Source organism: Euprymna scolopes, chromosome 34 (genome assembly GCF_053919585.1).
Source record: "Euprymna scolopes isolate OS-2025 chromosome 34, ASM5391958v1, whole genome shotgun sequence".
NCBI classification, from domain to species: domain Eukaryota; kingdom Metazoa; phylum Mollusca; class Cephalopoda; order Sepiida; family Sepiolidae; genus Euprymna; species Euprymna scolopes.
Window position 1 is genome coordinate 56,903,086 of NC_136515.1, and position 8,706 is coordinate 56,911,791.

The 8,706-nt window shown below is 32.7% G+C and overlaps 1 protein-coding gene across 1 annotated transcript in view; it reads left to right on the top strand.

Annotated features, from left to right (window-relative positions):
* Positions 1-647: 647 nt before the first annotated feature.
* LOC145259217 (uncharacterized) overlaps positions 648-8,706 on the top strand; it is a 304,488-nt gene continuing 296,429 nt past the window's right edge. Inside the window, exon 1 of the mRNA XM_080117055.1 lies at positions 648-764. The gene's annotated coding sequence lies outside the window, so the exon portion shown is untranslated. The remainder of the gene's footprint in view (positions 765-8,706) is intronic.

Here is an 8,706-nt window from a genome sequence, read left to right on the forward strand (position 1 = left end):
TAGCTATTTCAAACTTAAGCGGGTCGCATAAACGAAAATGTGATAAAGAGACGAAGAGAAAGAAAGAGAAACGCAAGTAGCCAGGCAGACAGACAAAAAATTGGTAGACATGCAGACAGTAAAAGAAAAAAAGAAAGAAAAACTTTGTAGAGATAGACAAACTAAGAGAGAAATAAACAGAGAGAAAAAAGGCGATAGACTGACAGGCAGAGAGGTAGAGAGACAGAAAGAGGGAGACTGACAGAGAAAGACATAGAGAGAAACAGATATATATATATATATATATATATATATATATATATATATATATATATATATATATAGAGAGAGAGAGAGAGAGAGAGAGAGGGGGGGATGTAAAGGAAAGAATACATTAGGCAATCGGTTACAGGAAAAACGCTTAGTTTGTACATTATCTAACGGCCATAAAGTACAAAAGAAGACAAAACAACAATGCCAAAAGAAAAAAAAAACAAAAAAAAAAAACGAAGTGACATTCGTTTACTATCGTTTCTCGTGAACTTATTCAACAGCGTCTGGAATGACGATTTAGCGGTACTACGAGTGAAATGATTGTCGCGATATAGGTCAACCAACCATGGTGCCTCTTCACAAGAGTCGGGTGGGTGGGGATGAAGAGATAGATAGATAGATAGATAGAGAGAGAGAGAGAGAGAGAGAGAGAGAGGTCAGTTCTTGTCCTTTTCGCTAGTTATTGGATTTGCTTAATAAAGGTGCACGTTTGGGACTTATTCAATATGAAGGTAAGTGTTCAATGAATATCAATTTATATTATCAGCTAAAATAGAGTTAGCGTTTGTTTCCATAAGGCCATTTCCCTATATACGTTGATAGCACTAAATACAGTCTAAAATATACCTTAGTTCTTGGACGGAATTACGTTTGAGAAAATAAGTCTGTCATAACTGTCCTAATTATTCGGATGGTATAATTAACTGAATACGTTACTCACGCCTCTCGTCTTTTTTTTTTTTTTTTTTTTTAAACTTCTTTCTTAACGCAAACAAAGCAAATTGTCACTTGAAACATATCTTTATCTGTGCCTAAACCTAAACGTAGATTCCATTAACAAAAGTTTATTTCTTACAGCTGCACGCTTGTTGGGTTCTTTTCTGTTTGCCTGCTTTCCAGCGGACTACAATTTAGTAGTCAAGTCCAACGTAAACAAATTCTTGTTGAACTGTCCCCTTAAATAATACAGTTTACCAAATTTCCACTGCTAACGATTATATATTTTCCGATTAACTACTGTACATTCATTACCCATTATCCTCGAGTGGCCTCCGGGCCTTGATAAGTGATGACTCCTTTGTAAAAAGGTGCGGGCAACTATCTGGGATCATAACTAACATGGGACTGGGGAGTTGAGCAACAAGATATCTGTTCACATCGCATTTAAACGCCTGCAGATCAGAATAGCCAGTGAAGCAGGAAACATGGAGAAAATTCCAAAGTCCAGCTGTCCGAAGGAGGAAACTATTTCTGGCATCTAGGGATCTCAACAATTAATGGGGTGGGATTTTGCCGTTTGTCGGGTTAGCCGGGAGTATGTATGCCGAGCTCTCGTCCCTCTTTCACTCTTTATCAATTTAACCACATTTTAATATTTACTACTGTTCTATAAACATTTCGAGAAAGAGTGATTCTTTTTTTTTTTTTCAGTGTTGCCAGTTAATTTACATACGTAGCCTGTGCATAATGACGTGTCGAAGTCTAGTGATACCCTCGTGTTGGCCGGGAAAATTCCTTGATTTTATATTAAAAAATATAACTATGCATCTTTGTAGCAAGGAATATTATTAGACAATGGAATTGTTTGAATATTATTACGCACCATCCTATTGATTGCATGCACCACACACGCGTATGTAAATTAGATGGAAAAATAAGTCTCCTTCTATATAAAAATAATAAAATCTAGCGAGACCTGTGGAAATTCCACAGGGGACTCATTCATATGTAATATATTGATGTTGACATTCTGTAGATGTTCAGCGAAAATGGAGACGCTCTGATATTATTGTAGCTCTTTTGTTTAAACTGCAAAAGTATTTATCTAAGCTAGCACGAACGCCCGGCAAAGCTAGGTCGTAAAGTACGCTTAAATATGATATTTTAATTTGCAGATTTCGCATATATTATTAAAGAGTTAATGTTCTATCGAATTTTATAGATTATAAAGTTGTGATTTCAAAAATAAAAAAGATGCATCCGTATGACTTGTGTTCATCAGCTTAAACCTAAACAAAAACTTATGATATATATATATATATATATATATATATATATATATATACATACAGACACACAGATATATATATATATATATATATATATATAGACAGACACACAGATTGTATATATATATATATATATATATATATATATAAGTTGAGTTCCTTCAGCTATAATCGAAACCGAAACCAAAACTTATGAAGAATTCTTGGTAAAATTATTTATTACAAGTAATGGAAGTCCATAACAATTAAACGACAGTCACTCGGACGTAAGCGTGACACACAAAATAAATAAGACATACGCTATCCTAATCATATATATATATTAATGATATTTCTACATTATTATCATTTACTCACTAGAAGTATTCACACAAACCATCGTCAAAGATTGTTCTTTGAGAATAACTTGTGGTATTCCCTGCAGTCTGAGTGACAACAAGTCTCTCCAGATTTGCAGTACTTTTCGAACTATTTCGTCAACATTTGTAAATTAAATTGCGTTATCGCAACAGCCGCTTACCACTGATTTCTCGTTGGTGGCGGCCATTGTTCTTCACTGGAATTTGGGTGGCAATAAGCCTCCCTAAGGTCCCAGTCTTCTTTGCACATCTCCAGCGGAGGTCTGGCTAGTGCTTTCTCTCCTCGACCTTCCCCTCCTCCTTGACTTTCATTATTTGATGTGGTGCCTGTTTATGGCGCCACTCACAAGAAAAAGGTGGGCGCGGTTTCTTCATTTGTACAGTTTCAGTTTTCATGATTCCATGTAATGTTCCTTTGTGTTTTGCATCTGTGCCCGTTTCGGTGTCCAGTTTGTGTGTGGTGTTACTACTACTACTATACTACTACTACTACTACTACTACTACTACTACAACAACAACAACAACAACAACAACAAATGGCTATTGACAGCGAGAAGTCAATGGCATGTTACTGTTTCGATAACACAAATTCATTTGCAAAGGTTATCGAAAGTGATGGAGAGTACTGGAAATCTGGGAGAACTTGCTGTCACTCAGATTCCAGAGAACACTAATAATAATAATAATAATAATAATAATAATAATAATAATAATAATAATAATACTCCACTCCCGAAACAAATTGAAATAAGCCTCGGCTGATACCACACGAAGTAGTCATAAATGGCCAAGGAAGATGGAAAGACGGAGGAGGAAAAGCACTATTTAAAACTTCACCGGGAGATTGCAGAGAATACCGAAACCTTGAGGAATTTGATTGTCACTTAAATCTTAGGAAATACTAATCATCGTTGCCAACAAGAAATCAATAATTAACAGCATTTGCGATAATGCAAAGCTTTTTGAAATGTTTATTAGAAGAGGTGGAGAGTACTGGAAATCTGGAAAGACTTGTTGACTAACAAATTCCAGAGAAAACCACCGGTTCTTATGAGTGATAAGAGTCTGTGTGAGAACTTATGAATACAATAGTAATATAAAAGTAAACAGACTTATTCTAACCATGAAAGAAAAAATGCCTTAATTATAAATCACAGTTTATTGCATTTTCGAATCAAGTCAAAGAATAAAACATGGTAGTAGTTGTGACGAAATAGGCTATGTCTGTATATAGATATATACAGTGATGCAAAAGCCTGGACCAAAAGACAATTTATTATATAACAATTTATATTAAAAATAATAATCATTTTGGATAATGTCAAACCATTGTTAATTCACTGCCCGCATAGCAGCAGTCGAATAGTGAACCTCTTAGAAGCTCCGACTCCCGTTTGGGCGGTTGGGTTTCGATCCTGGCTTGAGGTAGTGGCGTGTATAGCCGCACTGATGAGCTGTGAAACAGCGAAACAGTACTGTATGTGGATGACTCATATATATATATATATATATATATATATATATATATATATATGAATATATATATAAGAATTACAGTTAAGTTTACCAAAATAATCCAAGATGAAGAAACTAAAGTATATTATAAATATTGAAGAGTTAATATTTATAAAGTAATCTCAACCAGATATAAAAGTTCGAGTTCCTATATATATATATATATATATATATATATATATATATATATATATATATATATATATATATATACTAGCTGTACCCTGCCACGCGTTGCAGTGGCTCAATTTGGTGTAATGGAAAAATTTAATAAAAGAGAAAATGCATGTTTCTTATATTAGTACAGCAATCCACTGCAAAAAGTGAAAAAGAAGGCGAAACTGAAAAAAAATGGTACTCTTGCAGAATTTGATCTGGATCCTCGAGAGTTTCTGTCAATCATTCATGTTTTGGACTTGACCAACAATCAGTGGATTAAGCCGAACGTAGCAAAAATGTTGAAACGCTAAATGCTTTTTTTTGTTGTTGTTTTAAAAAATGTGATTTAGTAATTAATATTTGGTTGAGGGTGGGGGGAGGGGGGTTACTATACACAGATTCGAAAAAGTCGTCCAAAAACAAATAAATGAAAGCAAAGGTAAGGTAATTTACGTTTCTACCTAATTGGATAATTGTTTAGTGTTTTTATGTAATGTAAAATGTTTAATTGGCTCAAAAAACAGAAATGGTCGCGAATTCTGTTGAATACGTTAAGTTTGGGAAAGTAAGTTGAAAACTAAAAACTATACAAAACAGTGTCTGAAACTCACCGAACATATGTTACCATGACATAGGCTGGCATAATGGATAGGTTTCTGACAGTATTTTGTATAGTTTTTTTAGTTTTAACTCACTTTCTCTAACTTAAAGTAATCAACAGTGTCCACCACCATTTGTAGCTTTCAAATACACCAATAAACACTGTTTTTCGAGCCGACTAAACGTTACATTAAATGAAAAGGGTTTATATTACTAAACACAGATACAAAGAAGTTGTCAAAAAATAAATATATAACAAATAAATGTTATCAAAGGCAAGAAAAATAAGTGTTCTACCTAACTGGATAAGATTTTAGTGTTTTTATGTAATGTATAATCGGTTCAAAAACATTCAATGTTTATCGGTATATCTGAAAAATACAAATGGCGGCAGACTGTATCGAACACGTTAAGTTTGGGGAAATTTTGGGAAAATGAGTTTAAACTAAAAATACTGTTAGGAACTCACTCAATATATGTTACCATGATGTAGGCTGGCATATAATCGGTGGTTTTAAACTTTTGCTCGATACAGGTGACGACTTTTAAAAATCCCTTTTAGTGATTACCTGGTTTGAGGATATTTGTACAACTAAACGGCAAATCTGCTCCAAAAAATCCGGTATTATTTTACTTTAAGGCCCGTTTCGCGTTCATATATAACGAAATATTTTATTGTAGATTTCGGTGTGCTAAAAACGAATCTGCAAACCGTTTACGTAGCAAAAAAAAAGTTTTTATGACATTTATGAAATCACTTTTTCGAAAAGTGGGTGATCACTTTTCAATGTAAATTTAACTTAGAATGAGCACCCACTTTCTGGCCACCTGAGAGAGGGACATTTTTCTGTTTCTTGGCTAAAAAGTTTTTTGTTTGATTTCTTTTGCATGGTAATAACCCGTGAACTCTGGGACTATTTTCCATTTAACAGCCGTAGCCTTCGTTTACGCTATGCGTAAGCATAAACGAAAGCTGTTTAGCCAATAAACATGGGAAAAAATCCCCCCTCTCTCAGGTGGCTAGAAAGTGGGTGCTCATTTTAAGTTAAATTTACATGGAAAAGTGATCGCCACTTTTTCGAAAAAGTAATTTCTTCATATCATAAAAACTATTTTTTTTGCGACGGAAACGGTTTGCAGATTCATTTTTAGCACACCAAAATCTACAAAAATTTTTTTGTTATTTACGAACGTGAGACGTACAGCCCTTAATGGAAAATTATATCAAAAATCCGGGGGAAAATAGTTTTCAATAAAAACAGCAAATGAATTCGATAGAAAAAAAATGGATGCTATTTTTTTTTCTTTCTGTGTGTTTCTTGGCTAAAAAGTCTTTTTGTTTGATTTCTTTTGCATGGTATTAACCCCTGAACTCTGGGACTATTTTCCATTTCACAGACGTAGCCTTTGTTTATGCTATGCGTGAGCATAAACGAAAACTGTTAAATATGCATTCGCGTACCAAACTGCCTTGTCAAAAAAACCTTTAAGCCAATAAACACGAAAATAAATGCCCCTTCCTCAGGTGGCCAGAAAGTGGGTGCTCATTTTAAGTTAAATTTAGATGGAAAAGTGATCACCCACTTTTCGGAAAAAAAATTTCTTCAGATCATGAAAACTATTTTGATACTCCTTGGGCGTTGAGTTCCATGGCGACCCGCAGAATTATTTAATGGTCGTTCCCTTAGTACCCCCCTAGTCAAGGCTAACGCATGCGCACGTAACATTTTTTATTTATTTACTTACGTGGTGGAGTTTCTATACTGATAGGTTTCTTGAAATTTTTTCACTGGATTATTATTGATTGAACACTTACCAGATTATGAAAAAAAATTGAAAAAAAAAATCATTTCAACATTTGAAAGGGATACTCACTTTTTAGTTATCACGTTCTGGTAAATCGGTCACTTTTTATTTATTTATTTATTTTTTTTCTAAATACGGAAGTGTCTTCGGGAGATATAAAATGGTCGCATGTTGGCGAAGCAATGTATCGGGAGGCGTACGGGATTAAAAATTATTGGTAAATTTTTAGATTAGGTCCACCTCCTCAATTTTCTTTTAAATGACGACTTGAAATGGTTGTCGACTATGCTGAATACGAAAATCGCATCGAAATTTTGCAGAAATAAGTAGTTATCAAGATATAAAAAGTTGTATTATGCATTGTAATCTTTGGTGGCCATCTTTTTTACGTGTGTGTATTTGTTTATGGCGCGTGTGCACGTAAAAAGATGGCCGCCGAAGAATACAATGCATAATACAACTATTTATTTCCGCAAAATTTCAATGCAATTTGCGTGTTCAGCATACTCGGAAACCTATAAATGTCGTCATTGAAAGGAAAATTGTGGAGGTGGACCTAATCTAAAAAAATACCAAATTATTAAACATTTCTCCAGCATGTTAGTGAAATTTATAATACTTTAAAAAAATTAAAAAGAAACAAAACAAAAGTTTTGAAAAAAAACTCACCTTTCACAAAAACAATTTAAAAAAAAAACACAAACTGACTAAATAAGTAAAAAAAAAAAATAATTAAAAATCTCGAAACTTTATTTTCATGAAAACAATAAAAAAAAGTCCTGGTCTCTCTATTTTTTTTCCTTTGAGAAACAAATATATTTCTGACTTACAAATGCGGTAGAGACTCATTATTTTTACTTTCTATGGTTTTGATATACCGCGTTTTTATTGCTTACAAAATGGGTGACTGATTTATCAGAACGTTGTAACTAAAAAGTGAGCACCACTTTCAAATGTCGAAATAATGATTTCTTTTTTACATTTTTTTTTAATAATCTGTTTAATTAGTGTCCAATCAATAATAATCCAGTGAAAAAAAATTCCAAAAACCTATAAGTATAGAAATTAAGCATGGGAGTATACAACAACGTCGCCTTTCGCACTTTTACAAACATTTTTTAAAAAAAGTAACTAAACCATTTATTGCTAATTTGTCACGTGTACAAACATTTATTTATTTACGTAGGCTTAACTCCTTTCATGAATGAGAAAAGTTTTACTCTTTAAGAATAATAAAAGGAAAAGGTTACTGAACATTTATAAAAGGACTTCTTTTCATGAAGGCCAGAGGAATAGTTGGCCGAAAATCGTGAAACAACAACTAATAAAGATGAGAATAATAGTCCGCAATAAATAAAAATGGTGCTAATGCAGAGAGCGATCTATTTTTTAAATCATATTTCCACGTTTAAATAACGTTTTACGATATGTTTTTTTTTATTTATTCAATTGTAAGGTTAAAGTACAGAATAGGTACAAAACATCCTTACCTCCCCATGTTAAGGATGACTTTTTCAATAATAACATTATTTCAGCACGGATCACTCTCTGCATGAGTAATCTTATATAGAAAAACAAAAAAAAAACTCAAAAGCAAGCAACAAACTTTTTTTTTTGGGCCTTATATAATAAAGAAAAGATGTGTAAATTAAAAAATTTGGAAGATAAACAAATGAAATATGTTTTTTTTTGTTTTTTTTTTACTTATCGAGTTAACAGAAAATGAAACCTTTCGTCAATTCGTAGCTGTGAAATGAATCGAACCGGAAGTTCAGTTTTATCAACAGAACAGATTCGCAGAAACGCTTAAATAAATATATTTATTTTATTTAATATTTTAATTTTAATTAGATAAATTTATTTTAATAACATAAAAACATACCTCGACTCTAAAAATGGGTTGTCTGAAAATTTCAAATAAATTGGTAACGTATAAACATGGTTTTATTTGTTTAGAACGAACCAACTTTACATTTATATATATATATATATATATATATATATA